This window comes from Sus scrofa, chromosome 4, assembly GCF_000003025.6.
Source record: "Sus scrofa isolate TJ Tabasco breed Duroc chromosome 4, Sscrofa11.1, whole genome shotgun sequence".
Lineage (NCBI taxonomy): Eukaryota > Metazoa > Chordata > Mammalia > Artiodactyla > Suidae > Sus > Sus scrofa.
In genome coordinates this window covers 92,314,833-92,339,096 of record NC_010446.5, presented here as the reverse complement: position 1 = coordinate 92,339,096, position 24,264 = coordinate 92,314,833, and positions in this window count along the sequence as shown.

Here is a 24,264-nt window from a genome sequence, read left to right as displayed (position 1 = left end):
ACAGACAAGAGCCCAAGCCTATGACTCTTCCAGCATCAGGTTGTCCCCTGGTTGTGCCGAATAGGTACCCATTGTCCCAGCTCTGAATGGGGCACCCTGATCCTCTCTGGCTGAGCTGAAGGGCTATTTGGGGTCTTATATTCATTCTGGTTGAGCCTCCTTCCTCCCTCAGCCCAGGCTTTCAAAGTCTCGTCTGTTAGGAAAGCGCGCCCTCTGCTGACACGGACAAGCTCTTGCTGCCTCTGTCCCTTCAGTGCTACAGTGTGAGTCCTCTTGTTTCCTCGTCACCTCCTGCTGTTGCATAGAGTAATTTTGGGACCAAGCCAGATGGACAACTGAGTTTACTGAATAATGAGCATACCTCACCCTGTGTCTGGCTGCCTGTCTGGTCCTCCTGCTGGGGTGCCCCTTGGCATCTTCAGCTTCCTGCTCCTCCCCGACTACAGGGTCCACGTTGAAAAATCACATACATGGATTTCCTGTCGTGGCGCAGCAGAAATGAATCCGACTAGGAAACATGAGGTCGTGGGTTTGATCCCTGGCCTCTCTCAGCGGGTTAAGGATCTGGCGTTGCCATGAGCTGTGGCGTAGGTTGCAGATACACCTCAGACCTGGCGTTGCTGTGGCTCTGGCATAGGCCAGCAGCTATGCTCTGATTCAGCCCCTAGCCTGGGAACCTCCATAAGCCATGGGTACATCCCTAAAAAGACAAATACAAAAGACAAAAAAAAAAAAAAGGTCCTTCTCTGGGCTCTGGGCTTCTTTGGGAGCCCATCTAAGCACATATATCAGATCATTCGAAGTTGAATGTCATTGCCCCTAGAAAGGACCTTCTCAGAGTTGCCCACTCAGTTCTGCCAGAGAGAAGTTGCCAGGGTCTTCTATGAATGGACCTGTTCAGTTTGCATCCAGCCACGGGAACTAAGGTGTTTTAGGCATCATGTGTTTATAGGATGGACAGTATTCCTGGCCCTCCTGGAGAGTGTTGCTAGGAGCCCTGCACCTTCAGGATCCACTGCAGCATTTGACCCAATGCTAAACTCTCCCAGGTGGCTCCAGCCAGTGAGCAGAGCAGGGCTGCTGTTGATTCTGGAAGGGAAACACTAATGCACATTCCCAAACACCCAGAAATCATGGCACCTGTGCTAGACTTTAGGATGCTCAAAAATATTGCCTTGGTTTTGTCTCTGATCCTTGTATAACAGGATTTGGAAGAAGGGGCTTATAAGAGTGTCTGCCACAGAGATGGAGGAAGATGTGAGATGAGGATGTATGACAGCCAGGGGAAGGTACCCTTACTATGTATACTCCACTGTGTAAAGCAGTGAAATTGTGTTCCCTGGAATTCCCAGAGGTGCTGATGATTGAGAAAAGCTACATTGTGAGCATGAGCAGAGTGAATTCTACTTCCCAGGGAATAGGGCGCTGCAAAAAAATTTCACAGGTCTGGAGGGGAGTGTGTGTGTGTGAGTGTGAGTGTGTGTGTGTGTTTATGATCAGCAAGGGAGAACTCTGCAATAGGGAGATGCCTAGGAGGGCAGAGAAGTGCACAGGAGAGCCCAGTGGACTCAGGGAGAAAGGAAACTTGTGAAAAAGAGAGAAGAGAGAAAAGGGTTGGTTCTAGATCTATTGCCTGGAAAAGGAGAGAGACTGAAGCTAAGAGGGGTGTCTAAAGAGGACTGCACTGGAGTTCCCTGATGGCCTAGCAGTTAAGGATCCAGCATTGTCACTGCTGTGGCTCAGGTCACAGATTTGATGTGATGCAGATTTGATGTGATGCAGATTTGATTCCTGGCCTGAGAACTTCCACATGTCACAGGCATGGGCAAAAAAAAAAAAAAAAAGAAGAAGAAGAAGACTGCACTATACGAACATATGCCTCCTGATTAACATTTGAAATACTTTCAATTGAATTTTTCTATCAGGTGCTATTTCTTTAAATATGACTTCATCCAGGGATTGGCTCAAAAAGTAATAGTCTGGAGCTCCCATTGTGGCTCAGCAGGCTAAGAACCTGACATAGTATCCATGAGGATGCAGGTTCCATCCCTGGCCTCACTCACTGGATTAAGGATCTGGAGTTGCCACAAGCTGTGGTGCAGGTCGCAGATGCAGCTCAGGTCTGGTGTTGCCATGGCTGTGTCATAGGCCTGCAGTCGCAGCTTTGATTCAACCCCTAGCCTGAAAATGTCCATGTGCCAGAGGTGCAGCCATTTAAAAAATAAAAGAAAAAGAAAGTAATAGTCTAGTGCCATTTTGTGTTGGACTTCCTCTTTTGTGCCCTGAAAATTTATACTCTTGGCCAAGCATCCCTCATGAGGTCCCAGGACAATAGCGGGGGTGCTGAGCTGCGAGGACCTAACTCAGGAAACGGTATGATGCTGAAACTAAGCCTGCTGTACAAGGAAAAATTAAGTCCATCTGTCTGAGTTGTAGTTATGTGCACAGCTCTTCCTGGCTACCTGTCATCATATAGGGATGGTTCACGTGCTTCAGGGAAAACAAACATTTATTGAGCTTCTACTGAATGCTGGACACTGGGTGCTCAATGGTGCCTTTCTCATTTAAGTCTCAGATCAACGGCCCGTGGCCTGGATTCAGAGCACACCGGGTGCCACTCTTGCTGAATTCTTGCTGAAAACAAGAAAGTGAACAGGATTGACATCATTCAAGGGTTCTTTCATCCTGTCCTGATCCTAGCCTTTCTGTCTGCCTTCTCATTACAAAGTGGTTTCTGAAAAAGTCTTCCGTGGGACAGACATAGGAAACAAACTTAACAGATATCAAAGGAGAAGGGGGTATAAATCAGGAGCTTGGGATTAATATATACACACTACTATATATGCCAACAAGGACATATTTATAGCACAGGGAACTATACCCAATTTTTTCTTTTTTTTTTTTTTTTTTTTTCTTTTTTTTGTCTTTTTGTCTTTTTGCTATTTCTTGGGCCACTGGCGTGGCATATGAAGGTTCCCAAGCTAGGGGTCGAATCGGAGCAGTAGCCACCGGCCTCCACCACAGCCACAGCAATGCGGGATCCGAGCCACGTCTGCAACCTACACCACAGCTCACAGCAATACTGGATCCTTTACCCACTGAGCAAGGCCAGGGATCAAACCCGCAACCTCATCGTTCCTAGTCGGATTTGTTAACCACTGAGCCACGAGGGAACTCCAACTATACTCAATATTTTGTAATAACTTATAAGGGAAAAGAATCTGAAAAGGAACAAATATATGTATAGTATGTATGTATATGTACATATTACAGAGTCACTTTGCTGTGACCTGAAGTTAACACAGCATCGTGAATTAACTGTACTTCAATTTTAATTAATTCTTTAAAAGTGTCCTGTGGAAAAGAGTGTGATATTATGATGTTTTGCTTACTTAAAACCAATGAGTTTGTACATGGATGTTCATTGTAATATTGTCTATAATAGAGAAGAAACAAAAACAGTTAAATGTCCACTAATAGCAGACTGATTACATATATCACCATACATCAATACAATGACATATGAAAGTATTTCTAAAGATTTTTTTTTTCTTTTTAGGCCTGCACCCACAGCATATGGAGTTTCCCAGGCTAGGGGTTGAATCAGAGCTACAGATGCCAACCTATGCCACAGCCACAGCAATGCAGGATCTGAGCTGCAATTGTGACCTACACCACAGCTCACAGAAACGCCAGATCCTTAACCCACTGAGTGAGGCCAGGGATTGAACCAAAAACCTCATGGTTCCTAGTTGTATTTGTTCTACTGAGCCATGATGGAAACTCCTAAAGATTTTTTTTTTCCCTTTAGCTGTGCCCATGACATGTAGAAGTTCCCAGAATGGGGATCAAGCCCATGCCACAGCAGTGACCTGAGCCACTGCAGTGATGCCGGATCCTTAGCCTGCTGCACCACAAGAGAACTTCTATTTCTAAAGATTTGGGCTGCTTGAGGTAATGCAGTTTATCCCACTGCTAAGGAACCCAGGCATTATTCAAGTTCTCCAACCTGTCTTAAGACACTCAGTAGCAATTTAAAAATGCAAAATCTTCAAGAGGAGGAAGAAGCATTAGTTGCTATACTAGGCAGTTCTAAAAATACTTGTTTATGAAATGGTAACACACATAGGAAAGAAGAGAAATGCATGAGGAAAAATAAAATACATGTAAAAGAAAAAAAAAGTAGATCTACATGTAATGACAGAAAATATGCCCAAGGTATAGTATTTAGCTTAGCAAGAAAAGCCAGAAGTAGAATAATCTCACATGCTTAAATTATATATATGAACTACCTTTAAATTTCAGCTGAAGCCCCAAAGCTGAAAACATTAGGTATTAGAGACCCCTGCATTCTAAAGGGAAATGCCAAACACAATTCGCTTGTGAATAGATGGCAAAACTCCACCCTGTAGCCCTCACCCAGTAGTCACCAACCCCTAGAGGAGACTAGAAACTTAAAGGGAAGTTTAGAGAGTTCCCATCGTGGCTCAGTGGTTATAGAATCCAACCAGGAACCATGAGGTTGCAGGTTCCATCCCTGGCCTTGCTCAGTGGATTAAGGATCCGGCGTTGCCGTGAGCTGTGGTGTAGGTCACAGACGTGGCTCGGATCCCACGTTGCTGCAGCTGTGGCGTGGTGGCAGCTGCAGCTCTGACTAGACCCCTAGCCTGGGAACCTCCATATGCCACAGGAGCGGCCCTAGAATAGGCAAAAAGACAAAAAAAAATAAATAAATAAAAATAAAGGGAAGTTTAGGTTACCCATATGAATAGAGTCTAGTGATATTTTTTTCTTTTCCCCCAAAACAAACCAACAAATAAAAGTCCTGAGGGAATAATTCACAAGATAGGAGGTGCCCACAGGAAAGGAAGACTGGTGAATCACTCCTTAGCTAAGTACTTGCTGAACTGTAGCATCTCATAGGCTTATCTAGGTGCCCCAGGATATAAACAGTGAGCATTTGGGGCAGACCGCTGCTGCCTCGGTACCACTGGTTGGAGCTGGACATGACAGAGGGCAAGAGAAAAGGAGTTAGCGGTTGGACGAGCTGCACTTCTCCCCTTCAGTGGGTCAAAGCGGTTTCTGATCAATTTCCTATGCATTTCCTATGTGCCTAAGGGACACTATGAAAAGGAGCTCTACTAGAACCACTTTGATGAGATCCCGCCCAAGAAGGCTGCCCACTGGGGTGAAGGGACTCCACCAGTAAGTGGCTAGGGATTGTACCTGTAGGGGTAGGATCCAGATGAGGCTCACAAGAGGTCAGCCAGCAGGAAACCAGACAGGGAGGAGATTTCCGCCCCCCTCTCCAACATACACTCCAGGACAGACCTCCCACCAGCTTGCCACCATACTAGAGGATGGGTAGCAACAATATCAGCCAAGAGAGAACTACAAAGAGCCACCAAATAAAATGAATTGCATCCTCTTCCTCTAGCTCAAGGAGGAAGCAACAGAAAGAGAATGAATGACCCCCTTACCCACTACAGGTTTCTGAGCCACATGTCAGACCAATGATTGGGGGGAAAGAAAAGCTTCGAACTGGATGTGACACTTAAGTTTTAAATTGAACTAAACGAGACTATTTTTTTCAATGCCTGAAAGTGGTCAGAAAGCTATTGTGTCTGCTCAAGCCAGTCTTCAGGGGCAAGTCAGAGAGTTCTATATAAAGTGATAGATAGTAGTAGCAGAGGTAAGAGAAAAATGAAGCTGTTTCTTCAAGTTCAGCCCATTCAAAACAAAAATGTTTTTTTTCCTATATCCACAAAACAGCTCTAGAGAAACACAAAAGAAAACAAAAGTGGATATCTCTGCAGCCAGAAGGAATAAATGGAGTGAGACCTTGACTCTTCAGTTTGCACTTGTCCTATGTTATTTGAATGCTTCATAACAACTTTGCATTACTTCTATAATTTAGAGAATTAATTTTCTAAAAATGTGGATATGCTAACCATGTCTAGCCCACACTCCTGTAGTCTCCCCTCAGCTCGTGAGTTTTAGGAAGAGAAGGATTTGTTCAGCAATGCACTGGTAAACCAGTGGTCACAGGAGAAAACAATTTCGTGATTTGTAGTGTTTGCCAATGTCCATGGTGTAAACACTCCAGCAGCAATCAATTTTGAACGACCAACAGTTTAACCACTCACTTACCAAATCCCTGGCTATTTAACCAGCAGCCCAATTCAGCTCCAGCAAACTAGAGGAGCGCTGCCTGAGAGGCAGTGGCTGCTGCTCTTTCTCTGGCCACAGGCAGTTCACCTCTAGGCTCTGTTAACTACCAGCAAACTGGCAGGCCAGCCTCTGCCCAGAAGAGATGAAAGCTCTTTAGTTTCAAGAGCATTATGTCAGGGCATTCCAGCAGGCCGGTTCCTTGACCCCAACAGGCAGCTCATTTGAGCCAAGTAGAAGATTCTAGGAGAGCTGGGAGGGCATTTACAGGCAGAGTGTGTATCTGAAGAGACGGAAGAGCAGTGCAAAATCTGTCATCAGTGACCCTCTGCAGCCAGGGAGCTCCTCCAGAGCAAGGATGAGAAGAATGTTGCAAAGCCACGAAGTTGAATATTCCACTCCAACATGGTGCTGCCTAAGAAGGGTAGTAACAGTGACTCTAACAATGAGAATCGAAAGCTCACACTGTGTTATGTGTTTATTTATGTGCTAAAACGCTATATGTGGACCCCTTCATTTACTCCTCACAGCCATTAGGCAAGATAGGAACTGTTATTATTTCCACCTTACAGGACGGGAAACTCCTTAACTGAGTTAAGCAAAGTATCCAAGACCCTCAAAGTTGTTATGGGTAAAAGTGAGATTCAGACTGACTTTAGAAGTTCTCTGACCGTGTGGTGGGTTAAGTATCCACTGTTGTCACCGCAGCAGCTCGGTTCGCTGCTGCGGCGCTGGTTGGATCCCTGGCCCGGAAACATGATGTGAGTGTGGCAAAAAACAAACAAGCAAACAAAACCTGACATTTTGGAGTTCCTGTCATGGTGCAGCAAAGATGAATCTGACTAGGAACCACAAGGTTGCGGGTTCGATCCCTGGCCTTGCTCATTGGGGTCAGGCTCTGGCGCTGCCGTGAGCTGTGGGGTAGGTTGCAGACACAGCTGGGATCTGATGTGGCTGTGGCTGTGGCCAGCAATTATAGCTCTGATTGGACCCTAGCCTGGGAACTTCCAAATGCCGCGGGTGCAGCCCTAAAAAAACCCTGACATTTTATTCCAAAGGAAGACTAGATTTCTGCACAGCTGCATTAAGCCTCATCTCAGAGTGAATCAGAAACCCCCTCTACCCCGACCCCCCAACACACGGTAAACCAGGATCCTCTAGCAGATGTTGGAATCTGACCTGAAAGTGGCCAGATCTGATTGCCACCTCCCTGCCCCGCCTCAGGACACGGATGCTCGATCTGGCCGCAGCTGCTGCTTGGGGTAGGGTAGAGTCCAGGAATTTCCAATGTGGCTACATGAGCTTTGACCCTGTCATTTCATCTCTCCTAGCCTCAATCTGTCACTTAGAAAAGGAGCGAATTGAATCACATAATCTCCAAGAATGACAAACCCTTGTTGACAGACCCATTTTCTCTATCAGTACAAATACCAGGAAGCCTGGGGAAATGAGTGTCTGCTTTATGTAACAGTCATTCCACAAATACGTATTAGTATGCGTCAGGCAGTGTTCTGAAAGACAGTGAGGATATGTTCCTTTCTTACACGACATAAGGTCTTCCAAAAGCAGAAGTGGTTACGGAAATTAGCAATTCCACACATACATGTACTGGGTGCCCTCAGAATGCCAGATAGTTCACAAGGTCTGGGGAACCCACTCAGAACTCAGATTGTTCCAAGAAGGGGAGGGCCCCTGGAGTCAGACTGACCTGTGTTAATTAAGTGCATGATGCTGGGGAGGCTGCCTCCAAACTCTGTTTACTGGTCTTTAAATCAGGGATAATGCCAGATTCCCTTCCCAGGACAAAAAAAATTTTCCAGGATAAAATTGATTTAGGCTATGTAGATAGTTTGGTCCAGCCCCAGGCACAAAGTAGACCCTCAATAAATGATAGCCATGCTGCTGATGAAGAAACAGTCTACCTGATAGGAGTGTCCTGGTGGCTCAGGGGGTTAAGGATCTGGCATTGCCACAAGCTGTGATGTGTGTCACAGATGCGGCTCAGGTCCAGCATGGCTGTGGCATAGGCTAGCCACTGCAGCTCCAATTCAACCCCTAGCCTGGGAACTTGCATATGCCACAGGTGCAGCCCTAAAAAGAAAAACAAAAAAAAACCAATATTTGTTGAGTATTTCTTGTGAACAAAAGCATTTCCAACAGGTAAAATCAAGGAAGCCAGTGATTGAAACAGGGAGTATTAGAGAAGGCAGGACTTGGTGATAGGGTGACCAAGTCGTCCTGGTTTGCACTTTCCTGGTTTGGGCACAGAAAGCCCCATGCCTGGAACTCCTTCAGTGTAAGGTAAACAAGAATGGCTGATCATCCTACCTAGACATACTCACCGTTCATAGACAAAAATCCAAGGACCTAAGGAAGAGAGAGGTGTGCCCAGGATAAACACAGGACATGGCCAAGCCTGGACCAGAATCCATATTCCCGACTCTACACTGAAATCTCGTTAGTCATGTAGCAAGTCTACATAGATGTGTCATTCTTCCCAAGAATCAGAATTACCAAAAGTGGAGCTTCCATCGTGGCTCAGCGGAAACGAATTTAGACTAGCATCCATGAGGACACAGGTTCTATCGCTGGCCTCATTCAGTGGGTTAAGGTTCTGGTGTTGCCGTGAGCTGTGATGTTGGTCTCAGTTTCGGCTTGGATCTGACGTTGCTGTGGCTGTGGTATAGGCCAGGTCCAATTCGACCCCTAGCCTGGGAACCTCCATATGCTGTGGGTGTGGCCCTAAAAAGCCACAAAAAAAAAGACCAGAAGTAGGAGTTCCTGTTGTGGCTCAGCGAGTTAAGAACCGGACTAGAATCCATGCGGCTGCAGGTTTGATCCCTGACCTTGCACTGTGGATTAAGGATCTAGCTTTGCCACAAGCTTTAGCATAGGTTGCAGCAGAGGCTCGGATCTAGCGTTGCTGTGGCTGTGACGCAGGCCAGCAGCTACAGCTCCGATTGGACCCCTAGCCTGGGAACCTCCATATGCCGCAGGTGCAGCCCTAAAGAGAAAAAAAAATTACAAAAAATACCTTAGGACTTGCTTGAGTCTAGTGAATGAGACATAGTGTCTGTTGTGAATGCTGATGAAGTGAAGGGAATGAGGCAAAGCCTGCCACTGTGAAGGTCACGAGAGCAAAGTTGGAGGGAGCAAGGCCACCTCCCGCTCCTGGAATGGGCTGGGGCAGGCGCAGAGTCTCTGAAGTGTCGAGAGGTGCGTGGAGATGGGAGAATCGATGTTAATTAAGTTCATAGTCACGGGAGATGGTGGGGCTGAATCAGTCCTCTACTCCCCCTGGTTTCACATTCAACAAACCCTTATTGGGGGCTGGCTGTGAGTTGAACACAGGGGCTAGCGGTTTCACCTCGTTATTTCGCTTAATTTTCAAAGTCGTCCTGTGAGAGAGGTGTGACTGTATGATCTTCACTTCGTAGATGAAAAGATTTCTCCAAGGACCCAGCTGGATCACTGCAGGCTCCAAGTCCACGGATCTTTGTATTCTGCCCCGGTGCTGTTTTCCTCTGTGCCCCTCCTCCCTCCCTCTTCTCTCTGCTCTGCCTCTCTCTGGCCATTCCTCCTCTCTGGCCATTCTCTGAACCCACACTTGCCCCTCTTGAGCCTCAGGGACACAGGGAAGCAGCACCAGCTGTAGTGTGCCCCAATTATGCATCTAAAGTAGACTCTGGGCAAGCTCACTGAGTGATGCCCACGCTGCAGGTTTTGCAGAGAAGAGACGGTGGGCAATCTCCCTAAACACTGATGTTAACACCTCGCACTCGTGGACAGATGGGACACTGATACCCTGAACTACATCCCAGGCCCAACACCCACACTAGGATAAGTTTGACATCATTCATCCACACTAGTCTATGGGTTAGCAACTCTCCGAGCCTCAGTTCCCTCATCTGTCAAAGGAAGGTGGGATTACTCAACATACAGGTCGACATGGAAGGGCGCCCAAGAGAAACCAGCCAGCAGGTTACTCCTCATTCCCTGCTAATTAAGTTCATAATTAATTAAGCCTTTCCAAAAGCACCCCCCTCCCCAGCTTCCCCTGCCTCCCTTCCCCCTCTCCCATCCTCTCTCCCCTCCCCCCTCTGCCCCCCCAACACACAAACACATCCTCAGGAGGTCTTCAGGGCTCCTGTCAGGGGCACCAAGCCCCACAGCCTCAGGCTTCCCCAGCTTCCTGGCCTGGACTTGGAGAGGCTCGCTTGTCACTGTGGGGGACCTCACCCTTGGGAATTGTTTTTTCCCGTTTGCAGTCAGTTTTCTCTTCAGACCCTAGAGGACAGCTTTCTGTGTCTGTCTTTTCCTTTTCTTTTTCTTTTTGAAAAGAGATCTATGGTGTTAGTTTCATGCCTGTAGGAGAAAATTAGGATTGGAACTAGGAGGGAGAGGTAGGGGGGGTCTGGAGGTAAGAGAGATACAGAGTAGCAAAGAAAGTTTCAGGTACACATGGAAAGTTCTAGAGAGCTGCTGTAAAACAGAGTATCTACCGTTAACAACGCTGTATTGTGCACCTAAAATTTTGTTTCATTTTGTTTTTGTTTTGTTTTTTGTCTTTTTAGTGCTGAAGGTGCAGTATATGGAAGTTCCTAGGCTAGGGACTGAATCAGAGCTGTAGCCGCTGGCCTTCACCACAGCCACAGCAACATCAGATCCGAGCCACGTCTGCAATACACCACAGCTCTGGGCAACGTGGGATCCTTAACCCACTGGGTGAGGCCAGGGATCGAACCTGCATCTTTATGGATACTGGTTGGGTTCGTTTCCACTGAGCCATGGCAGGAATTAAAGTTTGTTTTTTTTTGTTTTTTTTTTTTTTTAAGACAGAAGAAATCATGCTGTGTTCTTGCCGAAACAACAACAGAGGAAAAACTACCACCCTGGCAACTGGATTGGCTGCTGGCTCTGACCAGCAGGTGGCAGCACTGCACCACAGAATCTTATGCGAACCTACTAAGCGAAAACCAAAGGGTCCCAGAAGACAGAAGGAACAACACGATGGGTTTGGGTTTGGAATAGGGAGTAGAGAACAGAGAGGGAAGGTGCCACAGGAAACCACAGCAGGAGGGTCAGTAGGGAGACTGCTAGATGCAGAGCCTGGGCTCCAGAGTTTCACTACCAGAATGGGAGTCAGCAGGATCCCGTACATCCAATCAGATCTAGTCTTAATTTCCCAAACTCAGTCTGTCATTTACTATTTGAGTGACTTTAGGCAAGCCTTCACTTCTCTGAGCCTGTAAAAGGAAGCTGTGATAGCCCAGGATGCCATAACAATATCCAGGGGCTGCATGGCTTAAATAGCAGACATTTATTTCCTCAGCGTCCCAAAGTCTGGAAGTCCAAGATCAAGGTGCCCTCAGAGTTGGTTTCTGATGAGACCTCTCTTCCTGGCTGGAAGATGATGCCTTTTTGCTGTGTCCTCTGTGCACATTTGGGGTCAGGGAGCCTGGCCAGAGAAAGAGGGGAGATCTCTCTTATCTCCTGCTCTTATGAGGACACCAGTCTTTTTTTTTTTTTTTTTTTTTTTTAATTTCTTTTTAGGGCTACACCTGCAGCATATGGAAGTTCCCAGACTGGGGCTGAATCGGTGCTGCAGCCGCCAGCCTACACCACAGCCACAGCAACACAGGATCTGAGCAGAGTCTGCGACCTACACCACAGCTCTCAGCAATGCCTGGTCCTTAACCCACTGAGTGAGGCCAGGGATCAAACCCACATCCTCATGGATACTAGTCAGGTTCTTAACCTGCTGAGCCAAAGGGAACTCCAAGGACAACAGTCTTTATCAGATGAGAATCCCTACCCTTATGACCTCATTTAACTTCAACTACTTCCTTAATGGCCCTCTCTCCAAATACAGTCACATTGGAGGTGAGGGTTCCAACATACAGGTGTGGGGAGAATGTAAGAGAAGCTAACAAGAATTCATACTTGACATGGTTATTAAGGAAATCCGTAAAAATAAATAGATAACAAACCGTATGATTCTATTCAAGGTAGTGACTAGAGGAGTTCCCGTTGTGGCTCATGTGACTAGTAACCATGAGGATGCAGGTTCAATCCTGGCCTCCATCAGTGAGTTAAGGATCCGGCATAGCCAAGAGCTGTGGTATAGGTTGCAGACATGGCTCAGATCCTGCATTGCTGTGGCTGTGGTGTGGGCCAGCAGCTAAGGCTCCAATTTGAGCCCTAGCCTGGGAATCTCCATAGGCTGTGGGTGCCGCCCTAAAAAGGCCAAAAAAAACCCCCAAAAAAGTGACTAGAAACCTGCTTAAAATTCTCTAAAGTCCAGAGGGGCTTCAAGAAGGAAGAGGACCCTATGTTTAGGAATGAAGATGTCCTTACTGCCTTCCTAACTCATCCCAAGCAGGCCCAGGCTCTCCCTTCCTGAAAGATGAGCTGTTGCATATGCATCCTTCTTGAACAGCCCAGTGAGATTGCCTAAGACTAGACTTTAGGAGGGACTTCCTAGTGGGCAAGAGGCATTAGCAGAAGGTGGGGGAGGGTAAGTTATCTCCTTTCTCTTCCCACCGGACATATATAAATAGAGAAAACTGTCTTGCCAAAGCCTTTGTGGTCCACTGGGTCAGATGGTAGCCACACAAAGGGAGAGACCTCATTCCAGTGGCCTCAGTCAGGACACTGGAAACACCTTTGGAAGCGGTAGGGTCTTGCTGGAAGGTGACAGGTGGGATAGATGTGGCTTGGGAAGGATTTTTCTTAGGTGGGTATAGCACCGCCCTTGCACTTGGATTCCGCCCCACTGAGTCCACCCAAACATACTTCTCCATCCCAACAGGAGCTCCTCTCTCCACTGGTGGTGCCAGTTAGAAACTCAGCTTTAAAGGTTGGCCATGTGCTTCCACGGCCTTTGGGGACTGGGGAAGACGTGAGAGAGGAGGGGAGCAGTGGTAGAATGCAGAGGAAGTCAACATGACAATCATTTTTATTATCCTCTTTATTATCATCATCAACAACAGCCTACTTGTTTGTGAGTTTTTTGTTGTTGCCTTTTTTTCCCTAGGCCTGCACCTGCTACAGCACATGGAGGTTCCCAGTCTAGGGGTCGAATTGGAGCTGCAGCTGCCGGCCCACACCACAGCCACAGCAGCACCAGATATGAGCCACGACTGCGACCTACACCAAAGCTCAGGACAATGCTGGATCCTTAATCCACTGAGCGAGGCCAGGGATCGAACTTGCATCCTCATGGATACTAGCTGGGTTCTTAACCTGCTGAGCCACAATTGGAACTCCAATAACAGCCCAAGTTTTTTAACTCCCTGGAAGGCAGGCTCTGGGTTAGCTATAGCAGGGGTCATGTTCAGTTAGCCTGAGTCCTGGTATAGCTGGGGAGACAGACCAATCAATGGCAAGTATAATGTCCTTAATGCACACCTGGTACTTCATAGGTTTTAAAAATTTCATGAGGTGTTAAGTGTGGCTCAGATTGTCTGGGAAGGCTTCATGTAGGAGGTGGCTTTGAGCTGAAAACTGAATGAAAACTAGCAGTTAGATGAGAGAATAGAAGGGCAATGCAGGCAGAAGGGATGCTGCAAGCAAATGCAGAGGGAAAGGACAAGAGAAGCCTTGCTTGGTGGGGGCCAGTGGCTGGTGTGGAGATAAGAAGGGGAGGAAAGGGTGATAAGACTGGGAAGAAACTGGCAAGGGCTTTTTTTTTTTTCTAGTCTTTTTAGGGCCATACCTGTGGCACGTGGAGGTTCCCGGGCTAGGAGTCTAATCAGAGCTATAGCCACCAGCCTACACCACAGCCACAGCAACTCAGGATCTGAGCCATATCTGCAACCTACACCATGGTTCATGGCAACACCGGATCCTTAACCCACTGATCGAGGCCCGGGATCAAACCCACAACCTCATGGTTCCTAGTCAGATTCATTAACCACTGAGCCACGATGGGAACTCTGATTTATTTTATTTATTTATTTATTTGTTTTTGCGAGGGCCTTAACTGTCAGGTGGGGGCACTTAGATTTCCCCATGAGGCCCTAGAGAGCTCCTGAAGCTGGGGTTTGTCCCTCCTCTGCCTGGAGCTAAGACTTCGCTTTTTTTTCCGCCCCCATTTTCAGCCGCCACATGGCATATGGAGTTCCCTGGCCAGGGATCAGATCCAAGGCACAGTTTCGACCTATGCCCCAGCAGCAGCAACACCAGATCCTTAACCCACTGTGCCAAGCTGGGATCCAACTTGCGTCCCAGCGCTCCAGAGACACGGCCGATCCCATTGCACCACAGTGGGAACTCTGAGATTTAGCATTTTTTAAACTAGTCTCTCCACACATGTTTCTGCTCTTCACTGTCTCCCCAAAGATTAGACTAGAGATGCACACATATCCTCCTGCACTATAACATCGGTTTGACTTAGAGCAAATTGCTGGAGTCTGGACCCCTTCCTCCTGGATCCAGGAGGAGGACCCAGTTCCCCCTCCCTTCCCCAGCCCGCACATCCCAGCTCCCCTGGCTGTGTGCTCACATGAGATCATAAGTCACAGTATCATAAACCATTCCAGAGTGTGTAATAAGTGAATTATTTACCAATGACCCTGGCTAAATGTTCAGAGGGATGAATGATTAAGGCGCAGATCCGTCAAAAAGTTCTCATAAATAAGTGATTCCGTGCCGCCTTAATGGGCTTTGTAAATTACTCATTCGTGCCATTACCGCCTCACTCTCTGGGGTAAATTCTTCCCACCTGCAGATTTACAGCTGTGGTCTGGTCAGGATGGGACAAATTCTGCTAGCCAGCTGGGTAGCTCCCCAGGTGCCAGGCCACCTGGCAGAGTCCCCAGGGATGAGGTACCTGGAATAAGCTTTTCTCCCTGTGTCACCTCATAAGAATGTAGGGTCAGAGGTGGACTTGCCTTCTCGACCACCTGCACATTTGTCCTGTGGAGTAGCTGCAGTGCCCCGGGTTCTCTTCCTACAGACATTCGCCTAGCAAGCATGCTCTTAACACCTCCCATGTCCCAGGCTCTGTGCCAGGAAAGCAAAAACACAGAAGTGTGCCCTGAGAGTCTAATGATGGAGGCAAGAATGGACATCCAGTGTTATCAATGCCATGCTAGACTGTTACTGGAGCCCCCTGGGGAAATAACTAACTCAGCTGGAAAAACTGGGGAAGGCACCTGAGTGCAGGGATTAACAGTATTCCCTGTGCTAGAAGAGCCTGATTTCAACTCGGTTGAGATGGGCTGTGCCATGTGGCTGTGATTACAAACAGCCCTACAATCTCAGTGTCGTACAACCACGCAGACTCATCGCAGGATGCAACTAGAGATTCTCATACTAAGTGAATAAGTCTGAGAGAAAAAGACAAATACCATGTGATATCACTTATATGTGGAATCTAAATATGGCACACACGAACCTATCTATAGAACAGAAGCAGACTCACAGACACATAGAGAACAGATTTGTGGTTGCCAAGGGGGAGGAGGGAGGGAGTGGGATGGACGGGGAGTTTGGGGTTAATAGATTCAAACTATTACATTTAAAATGGATAGACATGGTCTTAAAGTATAGCACAGGGAACTATATCCAATCTCCTGGGATAGACCATAATGGAAAGTAATTAAAAAAAAAAAAAGAATGTATACATACATACATATATACATATATGCATGACTGAGTCACTTTACTGTACAGCAGAAATTGGCACAGCATTGCAAATCAACTACACTTTAATTAATTAATTTATTGTTTTGTCTTTTGTCTTTTTAGGGCCTCATCCGTGGCATATGGAGGTTCCCAGGTTAGGGGTCTAATCGGAGCTGCAGCCGCCAGCCTATGCCACAGCCACAGCAATGCAGGATCCGAGCCAAGTCCGAGACCTACACCACAGCTCACAGCAATGACGGATCCTTTAACCCACTGAGTGGGGCCAGGGATAGAACCCGTCGTCATGGATACTAGTTGGGTTCGCTACCACTGAGTCACAACAGGAACGCCCTAACTTCTTTACCTTTTCATTTCTTCAGCTGTGAAATGGGAACGATAATAATAACTACTATATTTGTGGAGAATTAAATGAGCTCACTCAGGTTATTCACTCAGCACAGTGTCTGAGACATGATAGGTGCTCAGTAGCTTGGTTGGCTATTGTTATTACCATTTTCATTATCAGTAGCAGTAGAAAAAGTAGCCTGGCAGGTTTTGACACCACAGAAGCATCAGTCAACCCTTTGTTTGGTTCATTCCGCAGTGAGTCCTGTGCTGGGAGAAGTGGGAGCTCAGACGTCTCTGCAGGGTAGCCTGGGCCTCCTGGTGATGTGCCCACTGTTGGGGGAGATGAGATGTGGGTGTTGGGAAATGATGCTGTAAAGCAGATGTTACAGGCGTCAAGATTCAGCGGAAGAACACCAGTCCTCTGATAACAAACGGCAGGTAAAGGAAAGGGGGTGACCTCAGACGCTTTTCTTACCCCCTTTCCAGCCCTGTGAACCTGGTCCTGGCCTTGGAAAAGGCAGCATGATGGAAAGTGACCCCTGAGCAGAGGTGAACCAGACAGTGATGGAGGTAAGAAGAGCAGGACAGGAGAGAGGGAGAATGATGCCGTATAGGGCAGGGGCTGGGCTACATACCTCTGCGTGTTTACAGAAGCAAGGGAGAGCTGGGCCTGGTGGAACTGGACATCAAGATGGGGAAATTGGGAGTTCCCCTTGTGGCACAGCAGAAACAAATCCGACTAGGAACCATGAGGTTGCAGGTTTGATCCCTGGCCTCACTCAGGGGGTTAAGGATCAGGCATTGCAGTGAGCTGTGGTATAGGTGGCAGACGTGGCTCGGATCCCGCATTGCTGTGGCTGTGGCGTAGGTGGGCAGCTGTAGCTCTGATTGGACCGCTAGCCTCACAACCTCCATATGCCGGGTGTGCGACCCTAAAAAGACAAAAGACAGAAAGAAAAAAAAAGGAGATGGAGAAACTGAAAGCGTTTTGCTTCTCACATGTAACTCTTCTTGTAGTAAAAATCGAAACACATTTTTGTTGCATATCTACTATGTGTCATGCACTGGGTGAGATACTTTCATTGTATGATTTAATTTACTCGTTACAGCAGCCCTTTGGATGTATTTGGTAAACCCTGCTTTCCTGAGGAACACAACGAGCCTCAAAGAAGGAGATGGCTCACACGCTGATGAGCGTGGAGCCCGGATACACAATCAGGTCTTCATAATCCTGCTTCCAGGGTTTTGCGCTGCCTCTGACAACCATCCTCCGTAGGCAGACCTCTTAAAACACTCGTCAGATTGTGTTGTTCCTCAGCCTAAAATCTTTCAATGGTTCCTTATCCCCAGAATGAAATCAAAACCTTTAGTGTGACGTATAAGTTCCTCTATGTCTGACTAGCGATATCTTCAATTTCATACCCTATAAATCCCTGTAGCAATGTTTGTAATTGGAAGCCTAGTGTTTACTGAGCATCTACTATGTAGCAGACACTGTTACAAAGCACTTCACTGTTATTGTTTGTTTCAGCCTCATGACAACCCTCCAAGGCAGATACTATTGTATCCCCACTTTATCGGTAAGGAAACAGATTCCCAGAAGGCTTAGCAATTTGCCCAAGGTCACATATCTTGCAGAGTGCAAGTCACAGGCAGGCAGTCCACTTCTAGAACACAAATGCTGATCTCTTTGGGATTCCTCCCACCCAACAAGCTGTTTCAGTCTTTTGTGATTTGACTTATATTCTTCCTTTTATCCGAAATAGCATGTCCTTCTTTCTTCCCCTGGATAAAGGTTATTATCATTATTATTATTATTATTATTATTATTGCTACACTCAACAACATACGGAGGTTCCCAGGCCGGGGACAGAATCCAAGCCATAGCAGCAACCTATGACACAGCTGTGGCAACGCTGCATCCTTAACCAACTGTGCCACAGCAGGAACTCCAAGATTACTTATCCTTTAAGACCTGGTTTAGGACTTTTCAAAGCATTTCTTTTTCCTAAATTAGCTTAGAGTGTTTAGATTTTCCTAGGGTATATTGCTATGGTATTTAGTAAACATCTCTGGATTATGACTTTTGTCTGTTTTCCCATTTATTTATTTATTTTGGTCTTTTGTCTTTTAGGGCTGCACCCGCAGCATATAGAGTTTCCTCGGATAGGGATCCAATCAGAACTGTAGCCGCCGGCCTACGCCACAGTCACAGCAACGCAGCATCCGAGCCACGTCTGCATCCTACACCAGAGCTCATGGCACTGCCAGATCCTTAACCCACTGAGTGAGGCCAGGGATTGAACCCGCATCCTCATGGATCCTAGTCGGGTTTACTAACCAATGAGCCACGATGGGAACTCCTGTCTTTCCTTTTAGATCAAAAGCAACTTGAGGAGTTCCCGTCGTGGCACAGTGGTTAACGAATCCGACTAGGAACCATGAGGTTGCGGGTTCGGTCCCTGCCCTTGCTCAGTGGGTTAACGATCCGGCGTTGCCATGAGCTGTGGTGTAGGTTGCAGACGCGGCTCGGATCACGTGTTGCTGTGGCTCTGGCGTAGGCCGGTGGCTACAGCTCCGATTCAACCCCTAGCCTGGGAACCTCCATGTGCCGCAGGAGCGGCCCAAGATATAGCAACAACAACAACAACAAAAGACAAAAAAAAAAAAAAAAAAAAAAGCAACTTGAGGACAGATTATGCCGTATTCACCTTATTTCACCAATGAGAAGAAAAAAGCTCAACCCTACATCCCCTTCCAGATACCACTACATTTTTCCTTCTCTTTATAGCAAAACTTCTCAGTTATCTATACCCACTATTTCTTTTTTCTTTTCTTTCTTTCTTTCTTTTTTTTTTTTTTTTTTTTTGCTTTTTAGGGCCAAACCCATGTCATATGGCAGTTCCCAGGCTAGGGGTGAAATTGGAGTTGCAGCCACCAGCCTACACCACAGCCACAGCAACACCAAATCCCAGCTGCGTCTGAGACCTACACCACAGCTCATGGCAACGCTGGATCCTTAGCCCACTGAGCAAGGCCAGGGATTTAACTGGCATCTTCATAGGTACTAGTTGGCCACTATTTCTAATGTGTTTCTTTCTGGAACCCACTTCAGCCAGGCCTAAGTCCCCATCACTCCACCAAGAAGGTTTACATCCAGGTCACCCATGATGTCCTCATTTTCACTGTTATCTGGACCTACCAGCAGCCTCTGACACAGCTGGCCACTTGTCCCTGCTAGAAATTCCCTCTTCCCTTGCTTCCGGGACAGCGCCCTTTCCCATGTTTCTCTGTGACTCTCCTACCAAGCCTCCTTTGCTGGTTCCCGCTCATCATCCTGACCTCTAAACATTGGACTGTCCCCAATTTCTGTCCTTGGAACTCTTTTCTTTTCTTATCTACGCTCACTCACATCTTGGGTGATCTCATCCAGTCTCGTGGCTTTAAAGACCATCTATATGCTAATGATGCCCAAATTTATATCTTCTGCTCAGAATATTCTCTCCTGAATTCTAGATTCCATTACCCCACTATTTACCAGCTATCTCCGCTTGGGTGTCTGCTATACCTCTCAGACTTAGCATGTCCAAAACCAAGCTCCTGCTTCCCTCCTGTCCTCCACCCTCCCCCACCAAGACCTGCCCCTTCTGCATGCCTCTCTGTCTCAGGGAATGACTGTGCTTCCTCCTGCCAGCCGCTCAGATCCTGAAAGTCATTTTTTTTTTTTTTTTTTTTTTTTTTTTTGGCATATGGAGGTTCTCAGGCTCGGAGTCGAATCTGAGCTGCAGTTATCAGCCTACGCCACAGCCACAGCAACTCAGGATCTGAGGTGCACCTTCGATGGACACCACAGCTCACAGCAATGCTGGATCCTTACCCACAGAGCAAGCCAGGGATTAAACCCCATCCTCATGGATACTAGTCAGGTTCATTACCACTGAGCCACAATGGTAATGAGAGTCATCCTTGGCTCTTCGGTTCCTCTCACACCTCACATGGACTCTGGCAATGAATCCCGACCATTTTACCTTCTAAGTAAATCCAGGCTCCATCCCCTTCTCATTCCTCTCTCAGCTCTCACCTCGGTCCAAGTCACCCTTATTTGATTATTGAGTCCCCACCTTCACCCCCACCCCAGCCTGCCTGCTTCTGCCTGTTTCCCATGGCTGCCAAATGTTTCTGTGAAAACATGTCAGCTGTATCATTATCATTCCTCTGCTCAAAACCTTCCACGGGCAGCACAGCGCATCATCTAGATATTAAAGTCTCAGCATCTTTGCAGTGATCCCTAAGGCCTTTCTGACCTCTACCTTTCTGTCCCTTTACTATTCTCCTTACCCTCCCTGCTCAAGGTACACTCTCCTGTCTTTGCTGTTCCTCAAACACATCAGACACGCTCCCAGCTTCTGGCCTTTGCACCTGCTGTGCCCTCTCCAGAATGCTCTCCCAGATGTCTACATGTCTAACTCCCTCGCCTCCTATAGTTCTTCATTAAATGTCACCTTTTCAATGAATCTTGCCCTGGCAACCCTCTCCTAACATTTTCCATTCCCTCTTTCTGCTTTATTTGTCTCCTAGTTATCTCTCATGACATACACACATAGATATAATGAGTTATATAAGTTGCTATTATACATAACTTATTTATAATATTTTCTATCTCCCCTCTATAAAGGCAGAGCTTTTGGTTTTTTGTTTGGTTGTTTTGCTTTAATCACTGCTGTCTCTCCAGTGCCTAGTACAATACTTAGCACATAGTAGGCACCCAATAAATACAGGATGAATGAATGAATGCTTTGTAACCCTAGCACCCAGACAAGCACTGGTTGAACTGAACAAGTCCTCCGAAATCCACTGCGCAGTGGTGTTTCTCCATTAGCAGCAAGCACTGCACATTTTCAAAGCATTAGCTGCCACTCCATGCACATGTAAATACAGAAACAGAGCCCCAAGCCAAAGAGAAATTACTTTTGTTCTCCTACATGTGTGGGTTGCCTGTGCCTCGGTCCCATCTATCAGAGAGGAGAACAGACAGTTGACTGGAGTGTAGTTCACTTACAAATAGAAGAAATGACTTGAAAACCAGCTATTTGATGAGCAAAGTTCTGGAAAATGCTCTCTTCAAAAGGAGAGAGGCAGTTTCTTGCTCACCTGGGAGGAAATTTCTGGTTTATTGTGTTTCTCTCCAAAGTTATGGCTTTCCAATCCTGCCAGAAGCCACCAAGGGAGCACTGCCTTTCAGAGTGGGGCTTCCAATTCTGAAAAATTAATTTTAAATAGAGACACATTACACCTCCCCACAGAGCCCTTAGCAGAAAAGTGCTACTTAGACTCAACTTGGCTGCCAAGTCTGCTCAGGCTGGGGGACTTGTGGCGGGTTGCTCTGTCCCACTAGCCCATCCCCTAGGCCCAGCCTGGCTCCCTAACCCTCCTCCCTTCCAGAATCCCTACACATGTTCCTGACTTCTCTTTTAAGTGGTTGGTGCTCCTCATCAGCCATTTACTTTCCACAGAATTAACTATTTTTTATCCTGCACTGTACCAGGTACTGGGAGAGGGTGTAAAAACAGAACAAATGTTCCATCATTTCATTCATTCGAAACGGAGAGGGAGTTCCCTGCATGGCTCAGCTGTTAATGAACCCAACTAGGATCCACGAGGAAGTGGGTTCAATCCCTGGCCTTGCTCTGTGGGTTAAGGATCTGGCGTTGCCATGAGCTGTGGCGTAGGTCACTCCTGTGTTGCTGTGGCTATGGCATAGGATGGCAGCTGTAGCTCTGATTCAACCAATAGCCTGAGAATCTCCATATGCCATGGGCATGGCCCTAAATAAAAAAAAAAAAAAATGGACTGGAGAAGATATATCATAGGATCCCTCCCTCATATTTTTTTATTAACTCACACTGATTGAGTGCAGGGATTGAACCAAGCACTGTGTACAAGTCAGCAAACACAATGTGTGTGTGTGTGTGTGTGTGTGTGTAACAGAATTTAACCATGAAACAGAATCAGACCCACAGATAGAGAGAACAGACTTGTGGTTGTTAAGGGGGGAGGGGATTGGGGGAAGTGTAGCGTGAGTGTTTGCGGTCAGCGGATGTAAGCTATTACATATACAAAACTACCATGTAACACAGGGAACTATATTCAATACCCTATGATAATAAACCATAAAGGAAAAGAATGCTGTAAAAAATTAATGTATAAAATGTGGAAATATACAGAATACATTTATTAAATATATTCTTTATAATATACCCCCCCCCAAAAAAACCCCAGATTGAAGACTAAGAAAAGGCTTTAGGTGCAAAGCAAGCCAAAAGGCAGTTAGCTGTAGTGGTAGTAACACGTCATCAAGATTCAGACAACCCGGGTTCATGGTCCATCCCTGCTGCTTCTATGCTACTGATACGTTTCCTTGTTCTCCTCATCCGTAAAAGAGAAATAATAGTAACTCTCCTGCCTACTTCACAGGGCTATCATTTACAAGAATGAATGTGTCATTATTTAAATTGCTCTTGCTTCTAGTACAACCACTGTTGCGGCCAGACACAAGCATCATTCTGGGAAGACAGAGGCCAACATGGGCTCCCCAGGAAGGCTTCCCGGAGGAGGGAGAAGCTGAAGCCAGAGCTGTTGCATCTCATCCTACCTGTTTCTACCTACAGCCTGACCTCTGCCCAGCACAGCCTGTGAGCTCTCTAGCACAAGTCTGCTGTTGAATATCCTCATTACAACACAGATCACTCCCTTGACTCTAGCCTTCGAACTCCCCTTCACCTTCAAGATAAAATCCAAACACGTCTTCTGACTTTCGTGGTGCCAGGAAATCCTTTCCAACCTGCGTTCCTGCTGAGGCCGTCCTTCCGCCTCCCATTCTAGCCACGCTGACTTTCCCAAGCTTCCCCGTGCTCAGGCATCTAGGTCTGCCTGTGCTCTTCTCTTCAGATGAAGCCCAGCCAACTCCTCTATTCACCTACCTCACATCTAGTCAATCTTTAAGACATGGCTCAAGAGCCACCTCCTCCAGGAAGCCTTCCCTGACCCCTAAGTTGGGTTTCTTGCTCCCTCTCTGTTATCCCACTGTGCCCTAGACTGCCTCTAGCTCAGCACTTACCTTGGTGCATTGCTATTGCTTGCTCATCTGTTCCTCCAGCCTGTAAACTTCTGGAAAACTTGGGAAGTCCTCCTCTGCATCCCCAGAGCACAGGGAGTCTTTCAAAACAATAATTGCTGGGAGTTCCCGTCGTGGAGCAGTGGTTAACGAATCTGACTAGGAACCATGAGGTTGTGGGTTCCATCCCTGGCCTTGCTCAGTGGATTAAGGATCCAGTGTTCTGGTGAGTTGTGGTGTAGGTCGCAGACGCGGCTCAGATCCCGTGTTGCTGTGGCCCTGGCATAGGCTGGCAGCTACAGCTCCGATTAGACCCCTAGCCTGGGAACCTCCATATGCCCTACAAAAAAGACCAAAAAAAAAAAAAATTGCTGGAGTTCCCGTTGTGGCTCAGTGGGTTAAGAACCCAACTAGTGGAGTTCCTACTATGGTGCAAGAGAATTGGCAGTGTCTTGGAAGTCCTGGGATGTAGGTTCAATCCCTGGCCTGGCACAGTGGTTAAGGATCTGGCGTTGCTGCAAGCTGCGTCATAGGTCGCAGATGCAGCTTGGATCTGGTATTGCCATGGCTGTGGCATAGGCCAGCAGCTCTAACTCCGATTCAACCCCTAGCCTGGGAATGTCTATATGCCACAGGTGCAGCCCTGAAAAGAAAAAAAAAATTGCTAAATGAAAATAGAAGCAACAGAAGAGAGCAGAACAGTGGAGAAAACATGAAACAAGGCATCCCAGGCAACGCAGTCAGAAGAAATAAAGACATGGAAGCTGGAATGGGGTGAAGGGGCAGGATGGATGAATAATGCACAGGCATGTGGGCCCAAAGCCCCCGCTGTGTGGGGTGACTAGGAAGTGGGACTGGGAGCCTGGGTAGGGCCAGTCACAGGGGCTGTGGATGAACGCCGGACCTGATCCCAGAGGAGACAGTGTCATGCGGGTCTGAGGAGGCAGCAGTGCTCTCAGACACTGAATCCAAGGAGGGAAGGGGTGGACCTGGTGCCTAGCCTG